General features: G+C 38.9%; 1 protein-coding gene across 2 annotated transcripts in view; it reads right to left on the bottom strand.

The window, feature by feature from the left end:
* Positions 1–14,474, bottom strand: part of EIF4E (eukaryotic translation initiation factor 4E) — a 109,261-nt gene that overhangs the window by 66,598 nt on the left and 28,189 nt on the right. The gene's annotated exons all lie outside the window — the stretch shown is intronic.

Genomic DNA, 14,474 nt, shown 5'->3' on the forward strand with positions numbered 1-14,474 from the left:
CTCTTTTGCTACAAATCTTGTCATCAGCCCTCCAGTGACTATCTCTCTCATCCTCCATACCTAGAAAATCATCAGGAATAAACAATTCTTCCAATATCCTCAAACATCCTCATCTTTTCATTCTCACTACCTTAGCATATCCAACATCTTTGTTTTACTTATTTTTTACATTCATTCATTCATTCATTCATTCATTCATTCATTCATTTATTTAATCCGACATCTTTAGATCCATATTTCAGCTTTCTCCTTTCTCTGGTAACTGTGAATGACCTACTTCTCTCCCATTCTAACCCTGTGGTCCTGCTGGAGTCCCTAGCGGAGGTCTTACTCTAGCTACAAGTAGAGGCACAGAACCTAGGGTAGGAAATTAAAAGGGGAGGCATAACTTGAAAGGATGTGTTTCAAAAACTTAACCTTCTGCAGGTCAAGGTTATTGTAGTGGTTTTGGTTGACCAGTAGTGGTCCCTCCTCAAATGATTAACCTAAGTCAGTAAGTCCTTGTACTATTGACATTTGGGGTCAGATAATTCTTGGCTGTGGGGGGCTTATTCGATGCATCGAAGGATATTTAGCAGTGATCCTGATTTCTAGCCATCAGATGCCAGTAGCACTCTTCCACGAAGTTGTGACCAAAAAACTTCCAGATATTGCCAAATGCCCCTTGGAAGGCAAAATCACCTCAGGTTGAGAACTACTGATCTAAGCTATTTATGGTAATTCTATTACTTTTTCAAGGGGTAGATTTCCCACTGGGTAGATGTCCCAAACCTGGCTAGTATGTCATTAAGGAATTGTCCACTAGAGGGCTTCTAGGAAGCTTTCCTCACTCTAGGGAAAAGTGAACCTGAGATGGCACATTCTTGCCAGAAGTTGTGCCTGCATGTAAGTACATAAACTGCTACAGCTAGCTCATAATCATAGAAGAACAAGCTCTAGGGTGAAACTGATATGGAGGGAGAAATGGAGAAAATGTAGGAATGTAGAGAAATGCAAGAAGTGAGCATCCTTAAGTACTGAGCTAATGATTTCCTTGCATGTTCCCGTATACAATCCACAATCTTATTTCTGGAATAACGTTTATTTTTGACTATACACTAATTCGCTCATTTGGTGCATATATATATATATATATATACACACACACATACACACATATATATGATAAACAGCAGTGTATATAGTGTACTCCCATTTGGGTGTGTGTATATTTTTGAGTGTATACACACACTTTTTTCATATACGTATGTATAATATTTTCACATACTATATGTAGGTGATGCTTCCATATAAGTATACATAGAAATACTTCCTTCTTTTTGTTAACTGGAGATATTCCATTTTACAGATGAAGGGTGATTTATTTAGCCAATCGTGGAGGCTTTTACCTGTTTTTTTTTTTTTTTTAAACATTTCTTTAAGGCAAAGAATGTTCTGACAAATTTCCATATACATAAATGTATGTGTATGGAATAGAATTCAAAAGAAGAATTGTTAGGTAAAAGTGTATGTGCATATATGATTCTGATAGATATTGTAAAATTTCCTGGACATAATAAAATATGTAATACTAATTAGCAACATGTGACAACATCTACTGATTCATATCCTCATGAACAAAATAAATTATCAAACTTTTTGTGCTTTGTAATTTCATGAAATATGGTATCATAATGTTGTAGTTTGTATGTCTCTTCTAATGAATGAAATTGAGTGTTTTTCCTATATTTAAAAATTATGTGTAATTTCTAGTGTTATGAAATGTCTTTTCATACCTTTGCCCATTTTTCTATTGGGTTATTAGGTCATTTTATTATTGACTTTAAGGAGCCCTTCATGTGTTAAGGAGCCCTTTATATGTTCTACTTGTGACATGAATTGCAAATATTTTTTCCCAGTTTATAGTTTGTCACTTTTCTTAATTGTTGATGAGTTTTCCTCTTTAAGAATTAAAAAAACTAAAAAAAAATTTTTTTAATTTTATATGATTAATTTCATCAGTTTTATGTTTTATGGCTACAGGCTTATTTCATATTTAGGATACTGTAACTTATTTTAAGAGTGTGGTTTTGGGTTTTTTGTTTGTTTCTTTTTTTGTTTGTTTGTTGTTTTAAGTAGGTTCTTTCTATGCCCAATGTGGGGCTCGAACTCTTGACTGAGATCAAGAGTTGAGTGCTCCACCGACTGAGCCAGGTAGGCACCTCTTTAAGAGTATGTATATTTTTAAAAACCTCTCTTGGGCAGCCCAGGTGGCTCAGCGGTTTAGCGCTGCCTTAGGCCCAGGGTGTGATCCTGGGGACCCAGAATCTAGTCCCGCGTCGGGCTCCGGGGGTGGAACCTGCTTCTCCCTCTGTGTCTCGGTCTCTCTCTCTCTGTCTCTTATGAATATATAAAATTTAAAAAAAAAATAAAAAATAACAATCTCTCTTTTATGTAGTTTTATATTTTCATATCTTGAGTTTAAATCTTTGAATTTTTTTTTTTTAGTGAAACGTGTTGTAAGAATCCAACTTTATTTTCCCAAACTACCATCCAGTTGTACCATATGTTCTTTTTTTTTTTTTTTTAAGATTTTATTTATTTATTCATGAGAGACAGACACCGAGAGAGGCAGAGACAGAGAGGGAGGCAGGCTCCTCACAGGGAGCCCGATGTGGAACTCGATCCCTGGACCCAGGATCACTCCCTGAAGGCAGACGCTCAACCGCTGAGCCACCAGGCGTCCCCATATGTTCTTTTCTTTCTTTTAGTGTGTACATCTATTTATAATTGTAGGGTTTTTCTTCATAATTGCATATATGAGCAGTTCTATCTAAGTCTGTTTTTTGTCCAAAAAAATATTATTGATGGTTTTCCTTGATTGCTCACTCTCTCTTTACCTGGGAACTGTTAAACTGTCCTATAATATTAGGGATGGGTATATTCTCTTCATTATAAGACAATATCCCTTACTGTAATATGTAATATGTACAAACCCAGGTTCTAGAGCCAGAATGTTGGTCGGTGTCTGTTGTTTACTAGCCATGTGCCCTTGAGTTTCTTAATATCTCTGTGGTTCAGTCACCGTACTGTAAAGTGAGTCTATTGGATTAAGTGATTTTATGCTTGTAACACATCTAAAATGTTGCCTGATGTATGGACAAAACTCTATAAGAGTTGAGTGTTATGAATATTACCCTCCTGTGGTTTGGGAGATGGAGGAAGTGGGCTGAGGCCATCAGCACTTGAAGGCTTTGTGCGTCTAGGGCTTTTGATTTAGAAATGAACCCAGGCACTCTTGCTCAGAGATTGTGCTCTTAACCCCAAATGTTAATGTTCCCTCTTTATTTTTTTCTTCACTTTAGTCCAATGCTTTTGTATTTGGAAGATGTTTCTCAAAGTTTGGAAAAAGCACATTATTTTAATTTTTTAATATGGAAAATTCTGAACATAGACAAAAACAGTAAAAATAACAACAAACTTCATTTCAGTTTTAACTGCTACCAGCTTATGGCCTTCAAGGTTCTTGGTATGAGGTTCCCTCTGTTTCTTTCTTCTTTTTTTATTTTTTTAATTTATTCATGATAGACATAGAGAGAGAGAAAGGCAGAGACACAGGCAGAAACAGGCTCCATGCCGGGAGCCCGACGCAGTACTTGATCTCGGGACTCCAGGATCGCGCCCTGGGCCAAAGGCAGGCGCTAAACCGCTGAGCCACCCAGGGATCGCCCCCTCTGTTTCATACAAATAAGGCTGTTGTCCTAGCACCTAAGACAGGGATGATCTCTGGGTTTGTAGCTATCCCTCTAGGTTTCTAGAAAGCCTCAAACCTCATAGTTGAGCTATCCTGATGAGTTGCTTTTTCTTGCAATTGTAACAACTTCTATAGGCTGTTACATCTGTCCCACGCTGGTATTTCCACTCTAATTTCCTTATTTTGGATATTTTATTTATTTTTTTAGAGTAAGCTCTCCACCCAATGTGGGGCTCAAACTTATGACCCCATGATCAAGAGTTTCATCCTCTACCGACTGAGCCAGCCAGGTGCCCCATAATTCCCTTACTTTGGACCTTCATCACTTTGTATCTAAATCATTGCAATAGCAACCTAATTGATCTTCCTGTAATCAGACCTCTATGTCCAGCCCACCCTTCATACTGTTGAGAGATTATTCCTTTTTTTTTTTTTTAAGATTTTATTTTAGAAAGAGAGAGAGCACAAGGCAGAGAGGCAAGGAGAGGGAGAGAAGCAGGTTCCGCGCTGAGCAGAGAGCCTGATGCAGGCTGATTCTAGGACCCTGTGATCATAACATAACCCAAGCCAAAGGCAGATGCTTAACCCACTGAACCACCCAGGCGTCCAGAGAGACTATTCTTATACCTCAAGCCTAATGACAGCACTCATTATCCCAACAATTGCTCTCAGTTGCCCAGAGAATAAAATTCAAATTCTCTTTTTTCCACAAGAATCTGAGATGGGGCCTTTGTAGCCTTCCACTAGAGTAGTTTTTGCTATATACTATAGTTCTTTAGTTCTAAGGTATTGGTGATTATGACACAGGATTGTTTTAATAACAGCCTTTGGGTCAGGACACAAGGGCACAGTGGGCCCTACACATCATGGATAAGATACGTCATGATCTCACAAGATTTAAAATGTTAAGGAAAATAAAATTAAAATAAATAATAAAATAAATAAAATAAAATATAAAATAAAATAAAATATAAAATAAAATAAAATAAATAAAATAAAATAAAATAAAATAAAATATAAAATAAAATAAAATAAAAATAAAATGTAAGGACATATTTAATGATTCTTATAACTGCAGCTACAGTATTAGGGAAATAGCAAGTAATGGATGGCATACTAAACTGGGTGGTTTGAGGAGAATTCAGTAAGGGAATTACTTATAAGACATGGGCAAACTTTAGGAAGTCAACAGGACATGCTGCAGTATCCTTAAGGCTAGCTCTGGGATGGGATGGCCAGTATTACAACCTCTAAGTCTGAAGGGGCAAGTGAAAGACCATTACCCAGACCTACTGAGGGAAGTATATCGAGCCGGTCTCTAAACAAGACTAGTAGCCTCTATTAGAGGGAGCAAGCTGAGAAAACTGGGCAGGGTAGGGTAATAAATATCCCTACTTCACTCTTCCCCTACCCTCCTATCTTCATGTTAGCTGAACTCAATTGGAATCCAGAGGAAAAGCAAGTTTATGAATGCAGGTAAACTGCAGGCAGGATGAAGCAGAGTGAAACACACAGCAAAGAGGAAAACCAAACAGGCAAACGGAAGATATCTAGCACACCTTCCATCCCTTTTACTCTTCCTCTTAAATCACAGATTAAATCTCCACATGTTTGTAGATTTTGCACTTTGCATCTAGGCTTCAAGCCCAACTTAATTTCTACCTTTTCCATGAAGGCTTTCCAACTTCTTTAGTCAATTTGTCCTCCAATATGTTCCCATAATATTCCATTTAAAAGATTTAAATTTTACACGTTATAAGAGCTGTCTATATGTTTATCTTCTCAGACATAATATAAACTCTTTGATGATGAGGGACTTTTTTTTGTATATTTTTTTATTGGAGTTCAATTTGCCAACATATAGCATAACACCCAGTGCTCATCCCGTCAAGTGCCCCCCTCAGTGCCTGTCACCCAGTCACCCCATCCTCTTGCCCACCTCCCTTTCCATCACCTCTTGTTTGTTTCCCAGAGTTAGGAGTCTCTCATGTTCTGTCACCGTCACTGATATTTCCCACTCATTTTCTCTCCTTTCGATGAGGGACATTTTATAATCATTTTGTTCCCCCTGAAAACACACAACAATGTCTCTTACCCAGAATCAAATATTTCAGAGCTGGAAAAAGTCCTAGAAACATCTAGTTCAACTATCTCATTTTATAGGTGAAAAAAACTGGGTATCAAAATTGGTTAACAAGAGCCCAATAAATGCTAGCTGAAGTGAAAATGAAGATTCAGACAAATAGGTCAGTGGTGCTTTGGGGACAGTGGAGAAAAATCACTTTCTTGTAGAAAACCTATGGTGCCCTGTCTCCTATAATACAGTCTATGATTTTGGTTGTTACTAAGGCTTCAAGTCCTTCAGACCTTATAAAAAGAATGAAATAAGTTAATGCAAATGAAGTGTCTTAGCAGAGTGGTTGGCACCTGGCAAACTCAAAGTGAGTGTTGTTCCAGGAAGATTATGGTGAGATCTTTCAAGAATTCAGAAATAAGGAAATAAGATTTTCCTTAAAATTAAACACAAATAAATGATGGAAAATTCACACAATGTAATAATACATATCTATCAAAATAATAACATACATTTCTAGTTATTGACATAGAAAAATGCCTCTAGTATATTATTGAGTAAAACAGTACATTATAGGGACACCTGGGTGGCTCAGCGGTTAAGCACCTGCCTTCGGCTCAGAGCTTGATCCTGGAGTACCAGGATCGAGTCCTACATCAGGCATCCCTGCATGGAGCGGGCTTTTCCCTCTGCCTATGTCTCTGCCTCTGTGTGTGTGTCTCTCATGAATAAATAAATAAAATCTTAAAAAACAAAACAGTACATTATATTAAGGCATGTATAATATAATGCTTTTTTTTTTTTTAATTGAAGATGATTAGGAAGGATGCTTACCAAAATGTTAACAGTGTTTTAACCATTGTTAGTCTCTGGTCAATTTTACATTCTTTATGCTGTTCTGGAATATTTAAATGTTTAATGACCAGCTTGTACTATTTTTAAAATCAGAAAATAAATGTTATTTTCATATCAAGAGCAAAAGCAAGTAATGGTAAAATTAGAAGCCCCCTAAACAGAATGGCTTCTAGACTAACTTGACTAGACTATAAAAGATAGAAAGCATTAACGTATCAAAAGAAGGAAAGAAAGAGTGAATGTGTCAGCCAGCAGGGACTGGTCTACCAACGCAGCCCTGAATGAGAGGAGTCTGAGAAACAAATTTAGGCAGTACCCATCCAAGTACTTTCCCAAGAAAGGGAGAATCTTGGCCAGAGGAGAGGTGTTATTGTCAAGACCATTCCTATTGTGTTGATAGGTTTCTTCAGGTACTCTCAGCCTAAAAGCTTTAAATTATAACAAAAGAGAGAGAAAAATCAAACCTATCAAGTTAGGAATGAGAGAGAGAATGAAACTGAGCTAGGGACAGATAAGGCTAGGCAGGGGAAGATAAGGGAAAGGCCCAGAGTCAGACTCCCACAAATCTCTGGGCTCCCATAAATCCCAAGGACATCAAGAAGCCAGGGTCAGGCTCCTGTAAATCCCCAGGCCTCAGGACGCTGAGATGCAACAAAAAGAAAGATAAGGCAACAAAAAAGAGATAGGGAAGTAAATCTGGCCCCCTGGTTCCAACATGGTAGGGAGTATCTTCCTTTGATAGCTATCAAGTAATCACCAAGACTCAAAACAGTCATATGTCATTCACTCATGACAGCACAAGAAATCTCAAGGCCATCAACTTGCTAATCAGGTTTTCTAAAAAAGGCCAGCCAAAAAATCTTCAGTGGCAACCCAGTCAGGGACCCCTCTCACTTCTGAGAGCACTCTCTGTATTCTTGCTAATACTTCTATCTCTTTACTCACTCTCCTTTTTCTTCGACTCCGTGAGATAACAACCAAACTCTTCCACATCAAAACCAAAAATTCAGAAAAGATTTTAAAAACTTACATGAACATGTTATATACAACTTTATTGCAAAAAAAATTTTTTTTAAAGAATTTAGTAAAGGGGCACCTAGGTGGCCCAGTTGGTTAAGTGCCTGACTTGGGCTCAGGTCACATCTCAGGTCTTTGGATCAAGTCTCACAGCAGGCTCCCAGCTCAATAAGGAGTCAGCTTCTAACCACCTTCTCCCTTTGTCCCTCCTCTCCACCCCCTACCCATTTCTCATTCTCTCTCTCAAACTAATATAACATCGTATGTCGATTATACCTCAATAAAATGTTTAAAAAGAGGAAAAATAATTCCAAATAAAATATTAGACAAAAATACCCATTGTGTTTTATTTTTTCCCATTGTGTTTTAAAATGAATCATAGCAAAGTGTGATTTATTTTAGCAATGCAAAATAATGCATTTATTAAAAGCCTGCTATATGTATGCATGTATTATGTATAAAATTGATGACAAGCTGTTAAAGGAAAAAGTTCACAAACTCATTGAGATAAATACTGAAATTATATTTAATAAAAATTCAGTGCCCACTTCAGATTCAAACTAGAAGTGTAATATACTTCTTTATTATCATATACTTATCTGAAACAAATAGCCAGTTAGTCATTCTTAACACTGAAATCCTATAGGCATTCATCTGAAGCCTCTCCTGGACATTTTCATTCTTTTTGAATACTTTACCAAGATAATAGTTGTTAAGGTTTTCTCTATGTATTCACTTAAGCAAAGTTTCTGAACATGGCCTAGAAATTTAAATACCTACAGGATTAGGCAGATTGCATAAATGCATGACATAACCAGGGTATAATAAAGTATTTTTTGTTGCAAAAAAGAATGCTATCTTCTTTTTTCAAGAAACGTATAACACACGGGTGTAAGAAAGGTTTCCTGTCCTCTGAACTTTACTACAAGAACACAGCAATGCAAGTATAGTGATAAATGTCAACTGACAACAGCATTAATGTGGGGAAACTCTACAGAGTGATGATAGGGGTGTGCGTGTGTGTGTGTGTGTGTGTGTGTGTGTGTGTGTGTGGTTGCTGGCAGACAACCAGGTGTGACACTGAATCAGAAGCAGAAACACACAATGAGAGCTTCAGGTGACACTAGTTTCCTTTTTTTTTTTTTTTTTAAATTTTTGATTTATTTATGATAGTCACACACGGAGAGAGAGAGAGAGAGAGGCAGAGACATAGGCAGAGGGAGAAGCAGGCTCCATGCAGGGAGCCTGACGTGGGACTCGATCCCGGGACTCCAGGATCAGCGCCCTGGGCCAAAGGCAGGCGCTAAACCGCTGAGCCACCCAGGGATCCCCAGAAATCATTTTTAAAAATTTTTATTTATGGGGCAGCCATAAATAAAAGCAGTTTAGCACCACCTTCAGCCCAAGGCCTGATCCTGGAGACCGGGGATCGAGTCCCATATTGGGCTTCCTGCATGGAGCCTGCTTCTCTCTCTGCCTGTGTCTCTGCCTCTCTCTCTCTCTGTGTCTCTCATGAATAAATAAATAAAATCTTAAAAATTTTTTTTATTTAAATGTAATTAATCAACATATATGTATTATTGGTTCCAGAGTGGAGGTCAGTGACTCATCCATCTTATATAATAGCCAATGCTCATTATATGCATTATATAATACCCACGTGCCCTCTTTAATGTCCATCACCCAGTTATCCCATCCTGCCATCCCCCTCCCCTCCAGCGACCTTCAGTTTGTTTCCTATGATTAAGAGTCTCATGGTTTGTCTCCCTCTCTGGTTTCCTCTCTTATTTTTTTTTTTAAAGATTTTATTTATTTATTCATGAGAATACACAGAGAGGAGAGAGAGAGAGAGAGGCAGAGACACAGGCAGAGGGAGAAGCAGGCTCCATGCAGGGAGCCCGACGTGGGACTCGATCCTAAGTCTCCAGGATCACACCCTGAGCTGTAGGCGGCGCTAAACCGCTGAGCTACCGGGGCTGCCCCGCCTCTCTTATTTTATTAAATTATGTATAAAATTTATTTTATTGTTTCCTCTCTTCCCCTATGATCCTCTGTTTTGTTTCTTAAATTCCACATATGAGTGAGAGCATATGATAATTGTCTTTTTCTGATTCACTTATTTCACTTAGCATAATATCCTCTAATTCCATCCACGTTGTTGCAGATGGTAAGATTTCATTTTTTTGATGGCTGAGTAATATTCCATTGTGTGTGCGTGTGTGTGTGTATGTGTGTATATATATGTATATACCACATCTTTTTTTAAAAATTTTTTTATTTATTTATGATAGTCACAGAGAGAGAGAGAGAGAGAGAGAGAGAGAGGCAGAGACATAGGTAGAGGGAGAAACAGGCTCCATGCACCGGGAGCCCGACATGGGATTCGATCCCGGGTCTCCAGGATCACTCCCTGGACCAAAGGCAGGCGCTAAACCGCTGCGCCACCCAGGGTTCCCCTATACCACATCTTCTTTATTTATTCATCTGTTGATGAACATCTGGGCCCTTTCCATAGTTTGGCTATTGTGGACGTTGCTGCTATAAACATTGGGGTGCAGGTGCCCCTTTGGGTCACTACATTTGTACCTTTGGGGTAAATATCCAGTGTTGAAATCTTTTATTAAGACTAAGTTTGGGATCCCTGGGTGGCTCAGCAGTTTGGTACCTGCCTTTGGCCCAGGGCACGATCCTGGAGCCCCGGGATTGAGTCCTGCGCCGGGCTCCTGGCATGGAGCCTGCTTCTCCCTCCTCCTGTGTCTCTGCCTCTCTCTCTCTGTCTATCATAAATAAATAAATAAATCTTTCTTTTTTTTTTTTTTAAAGACTAAGTTCATATGGGGACCAGACTTCTGTGTCTTCTGGTAATATTTGGCTTTTGTTTTCCTTAGTCCCTTTGTAATTTGGGATCTCTTACCTTTGCTTGTTGCTTGCCCATCAGTATTATCTCCTGCCATCAGGATTTCTCTCAAGCCTCAGAATTTTTAAATTTCTGGTCACATCTCCTGGATATTTTTTTTTCTCTTCAGCACTCGTAACAGTTTCTATCCTGAAAATGTCTTAATGTTTAGTCTCCAACATATGTAAAACAAATTAGCGTCAGATCATTTTGAATGTTCAAAATTTTTGACTTTTTTTTTTTTTTTTTACTTAAAATGAAGAGTATTCTTACATAAGTTAGAGGAATAATAGTAGAAATTACTTCTGCTTTACCATGTGTCAGTTAAAGTCCTAAGGACTTTACATGTGAAATCTCATCTAATCCTCTCCACAACCCTATGAGATAGGTGCTGTTATTATCCTCATTTTCAGGTAAAACTGAGACATGGAGATATAAAGTACACCATATTGGCTCACCCTGCTAATATGTGCAGCATCAGACTGTGAACCCACACTGTGTGGCTCTAGCATGTGGCTCTCCCCCAGCTACTTTGCCATGTTCCTGTAAGACCACAGGCCAAAATATTGAAGGGAAAATTTCCTTCTCTTACACATGCCAATTATTGATTTGCTTCTTATTTATCATACTCTTTGGAATACATACTATTACAAAAAATGCTCTTCTGTGAATGGTACAAACATTAAAAAGCAAGCAAGTAACCAGCAAGTGCTACAGAAACTGAGGAAATATGTAAAGTCAGTAGGAAATAAACAGATTAATCAATTATATTAGTGACTTCTTATAATCAGATTTGCAGTTAAGTTTATTTTATTTTATTTTTTAGAGAGAGAGAAGGGGGCAGAAGGAGAGAGAATCTTTAGCAGACTCCACACCCAGTACAGGAGTCTGACTTGGGACTCGATCTCACAACCCTGAGATCATGACCTGAACCAAAACCAAGAGCTGGGCACTTATCTGACTGAGCCACCCAAGTGCCCTGTGCAGTTAACTTTAATCCTGTTCATGACAAATTGTTCTTAAATTCCTGATAAATGCTTTTGACATGTCTCAACAAAACTAACTCAAAACTTCATTTTACTATTTAATTCTGTTTAATTTGGATAAAAATTTTGCTTTAAGCAAATCTAATTTAGTCACTCTCTGTGAGTTATGATATATTCAGTCTTTATTTGTTCTTCAGTCCTATGAATTACTGACAGCTTTCTAAATTATTCTAAGATTCTGGAATGCAATGATTTATTATTTGTGCAATAATTTCTGCAAAGCTGCTGAAACCTGGCAAGTCTATAACTAATTACATATATTAGACTAAGCATTTGGCTCTGACATGAAGTGGGTTTTGGTTTTCTTGTCTCTACAGTATTTTCTGCACTATGTTATCATTTCCCTATCTATAGGAATGCCTTGTTTCTGTTTTAGTGGTGTAAAGAGCATATGTATTTGTGCATATTACTTGAAGATCCCCTTTTAATCTGGAAGATATAACTGGGAAAGAACAATATACCAAATAGTATTGAAGTATAGTACAGAGTCCCAGTTTGGAATTAGGATAAGTTTCAGGCATGAGCAGGGATGTCTGGCAAACTGGTAGGGTGGGCTGCCCCAGGACCATTTGTATGAAAATACAGTTGTCCCTTAGGAGAAATCACCCTGAAGAAAAACCAAGTCAGAGGCAATGGGCTTGAGCCTTATTAGGAAGAGAATAGTGCTCCCTGGGCCATCTGGTAGCTATTGTTTAGATCACTCTCATTTACAAGTGGATATTTGGGATCTAGGGAGAGAAAAGGCTCTAGTAAAAATTGAAAGTGTGTTTCAGTGAAGGCCATAAAACACTGACACCATTGGTTTGGATTCCTCCTATCAAAATTGATAGGAGAGAAATATATTCCTTCAATGTTTTTGTGGTAGTGCTTGGTGACAGGTACTGGGAGGCAGAACCACGGCCAAGACCAATAAGAAGTGCCATGCCTGTTGGAGCAGAGCAGAAGCTGGGATGCCCCATGGAACAGTAGCAGTGTCTGCAGGGACCTTTTTTTTTAGGATTATTTATTTATTTATTAGATAGAGAGACACGGAGACAGTGAAGGAGGCAGCAAGAGAGAGAGAGCATGGAGCAGGGAGAGAGGGAGAAGCAGGCTCCCCATTGAGCAAAGGAGCCCAATTTGGTGCTCAATCCCAAGACCCCGGGGTCATCCCAGGGCCCCGGGATCATGACCTGAGCCGAAGGCAGGCGCTTAACCGCCCAAGCTACCCAGGTGCCCCTGCAGGGAACCCAATCCCTGGAGTGCCCATCAAGTGATCTGGAGGCCTCCTCGAACATCAGTGCAACACAGCAGAAGTTGCCATGCACAGATCCTGTTAGGGAAACAATGCTGGGGGAAAAGTTCCAGGTTCCTATGAGCAAATGTGGTACCTGGTGGGTGGTTGCTGAATCAGGGTGTGTTGGTGAGCATATGTGAGACACCCACTGAAAACGTCTAAAACACCTCAAGAAAGTGAGATTTCAAAAAAGGACTGAAGTCCTGCATTATGCAGGTGATGACATAAGCCAGTGACTAATGGGCTAGTCTTCATAATATGACCTTATTAGTATCTATGAGCTAGTGGAAGCTGGACAAATGGATATATAAAATAATCTAGACATCAGAAGTCATCATCAGAACTATTGAGGATATTTGAAGGGAACTTATGTGATAAATAATTTAGAGACAAATAGAATATGTAATCTGATTTTGTAGTCACATGCTACCTTGTTCTATAAGATCTTATTTAAGACAGAATAACCCAGACTTTGGGAAATGTACCAATTTGGACTCTGGTCATTGCCTCACAGAGATCATGGAAACAAACCATGTCTGCATGGGTCAGGATGGGGTTTTATCCCCAAAGGAAAAGGATATGTTTATATTCTGGAAGCAATATTTCCTTTATTTACTCTACCTTTGATAGTAACACTGAGCAAAGTAAGCCTTAGGGTATCTGTCTGGGACACCTGGGGGCTCAGTGGTTAAGCATCTGCCTTTGGCTCAGGGCATATTTGAGTCCCCCATCAGGCTCTCCCTGCAGGGATCCTGCTTCTCCCTCTGCCTATATCTCTGCCTCTCTGTGTCACTCATGAATAAATAAAATCTTTAAAAAAAAAAAAAGGATGTCTGTCTACAGTCCCTTCTAAATGGTTCTTGCCTATAATACTCTTCTAGAGTTTTACTTCTACGTAGAATTCTCTTCTTTATAAAATCACCCTGTCATCTTAGCCACTACCAATGTGAACAAAAGCAGTTATCTGATCCAAGGAAAGCCAATAACCCATTTAGTCAATCATATATGCGTTGATCTTTCATAGAAACTCAGTTGGGGGATCCCTGGGTGGCGCAGCGGTTTGGCGCCTGCCTTTGGCCCAGGGCACAATCCTGGAGACCCGGGATTGAATCCCACGTCGGGCTCCCGGTGCATGTAGCCTGCTTCTCCCTCTGCCTGTGTCTCTGCCTCTCTCTCTCTCTGTGACTATCATAAGTAAATAAATAAGAATTAAAAAAAAAAAAAAAGAAACTCAGTTGGGAATAATTGTAGTTAGGCTGATGAATATCATCTTTCCTTGAGAGGTGTTCAAGTGGTAGTACAGGCAAAAACTAAAACACAAAGATTGAGAAAAGGTAATCAGTAGAGGCTATAAGCAGGAGAAGCCAAGAATGAGAAGCTGAAATAAGCAGATGCCATTATTTAGAGAAAAAGGAGATGGTCAGTTTATTGGTGGCATCTGGAGCAGGACAGTCAGACACAGAATAATTGCGTCTTTGTTATGGTCAAGCATATAACGAAGGTCCTGGGCTGGAAGGTTACTGAGTCACTAGAACTGCTGAACATCATGATGGACCTTGCAGTTCCCAAGCAATGAT

Source organism: Canis lupus, chromosome 32 (assembly GCF_003254725.2).
Source record: "Canis lupus dingo isolate Sandy chromosome 32, ASM325472v2, whole genome shotgun sequence".
In the NCBI taxonomy this organism is placed as follows: domain Eukaryota; kingdom Metazoa; phylum Chordata; class Mammalia; order Carnivora; family Canidae; genus Canis; species Canis lupus.